This window comes from Bombus impatiens, unplaced genomic scaffold (genome assembly GCF_000188095.3).
Source record: "Bombus impatiens unplaced genomic scaffold, BIMP_2.2 scf_0584, whole genome shotgun sequence".
Classification (NCBI taxonomy): domain Eukaryota; kingdom Metazoa; phylum Arthropoda; class Insecta; order Hymenoptera; family Apidae; genus Bombus; species Bombus impatiens.
Genome location: NT_177003.1, coordinates 3,817 through 5,791, shown reverse-complemented (window position 1 = coordinate 5,791; position 1,975 = coordinate 3,817). Strand labels below are relative to the sequence as shown.

General features: G+C 46.9%; 1 pseudogene; it reads right to left on the bottom strand.

The window, feature by feature from the left end:
- Window positions 1–1,533: 1,533 nt before the first annotated feature.
- On the bottom strand, window positions 1,534–1,652 carry LOC112213332 (annotated as a pseudogene).
- Window positions 1,653–1,975: the final 323 nt, after the last annotated feature.

The following is a 1,975-nucleotide window of genomic DNA, read 5'->3' as shown; positions in this document are numbered from 1 at the left end:
GGAAGCGTCGTTCGCGAGAAAAATAGATGTCCCGTATCTTCCCATAGTTGGGACAAAGACTGTTTGTCTGTTTGAAGGACTTCAGTTAACTAAATCTTAAGATTTATAACGGTCCTATGGCTAATTGAACATGTACTGTGGAGATGCGTCGACGTCTGGTAATCATCTTACCCGAAGAATGGTGTTTGCGTGTGGCGGGCCACGGGACACAAACCGTTGGAATGTATACTATCGCGTGCCGCTACAAATATTTCTTTTAAAGAGAGCTATAGAATTACTCTATACCTTTGTTAGACGCAGCGTTCATCCCGTGACCGCGGCTATGTTCGGCGACTGGCTGTCGCCTCGAGTCCAAGCTCATCATCGTAAATCTCGAACAAATACAATCGGATCGAAGGACAACAATTGTTTAATTACGCCTATGATAGAATCTAGATTACGGTGATAAGGGATTTTCCCGAAGTTCCAAAGGGAAGGCTGCGATGTCCTTTCATCTCCGACATATATTTTCCGGCTGGACACAGGATGTATATATGCCATTGTTGGTCTATCATAAATATTTCCGTTGTTGTTTTTAGTACTAGATAAACCAATTATGACCGATAGGTCATTTATTATATTTCCGCATATCCTGCTTTTAATTGTTAGTTTACCTCCTTTGTTTTCAACTTTACCTCCTTTGTTCTAAGCTAAATTTATTTCGAATAACTTTAACCGTGATTTAGTTACAATTAATTTCCTGTATATTCGTATTATGCGGCGATATGAACTATCTACCATATACCACGGTTAATTCAATTCCTCTTATTACTTTTTAGGAGGTATTCGCAGATGTTTATCTACACCTGGCTTTATGGTTCATCATAATTTTGGTCAGTTAATCTCTCACGTGTTCCGCAGACGCTCGTTGCCAGGGTCACGTAGGCCTTTTCTACAAAACTATACAATTGAAAGATCGACGACACATTGATGGACCCGACGGAGCCTCAGCTCTCGCGACATTGTTCATGGTTAACTTGATGATACTTAGGCCCTCTTCCACGATACTACACTCGGCCATCCTGCAGTAACGTCTGCCCTCAGATGTTGTCTTCATTCTCGGTGTCATCGGATGCGTCATCTTCGGCGTTCAGGACCCAAGGTTTCAAGAAATCGGCTGCCGTCGATGTTTGCGCAGGCCCCTGCTCATCACCTACTTTCACCACAGTGTAGCGGTCATTCCGCATGGCTAGCAATACCCGGTACGGACCTAAGAATCTTCCTCCGAGTTTTAACCCTGAGTCAAACTTTTTTTTCGTGGAGTAAATCCGCACGGACGCCAGGCCGCTTCTGGGCAAAGCGGCGTGATGGTGTCGGATTCCAACAGACTAAAATCTCCAATACCATCGCTGATGGAGCGGTGTGTGTCCATGTCACACCGCGCCTCGTCGTCGGAACCGCCGTGCCAGGTAGCCCGGCTCCCCTACCGAGGCGCTGAGTCGCCAGTACCCAAGCCCGAACCTCACCGGGGGGCGCGGCGGACCCAGCGCGCTTCGCCAACGCCACACGGAGTTCCCAGGCGATCGCCCATCCAAGTACTATCCGTGCCCGGCGCTGCTTAACTTTCGTGATCTGACGGGACTGAGTGCACTCAGCGCGGCAAGGGCGTTGGCAATCCTGTGCGAAACTGGTTTCTCTTTATGGCCACTAAATCCCCCCGTCGGTACTGTTTCGCATTCCTCCTTCTTTTATCACAATTTCTTCGATTTTCTTCATGAGTTGCGGCCATCGTCCTTTTTGCTTCCTCACGTAGCTCGCGACGTTATTCTTCAAACTTCTCAGCCCACTCTTCATCGATTAACTTTCTAACCTGTGCATCTCCTTTAATTCGCATTCGACAAGTGGCTGAAAAGGAGCTTCTCCCGTGCTTCTGTTTATTATATAATTTGGATACTCCTGGACATGGTCGACATGTTTGTACCAATCATCGGGCTTA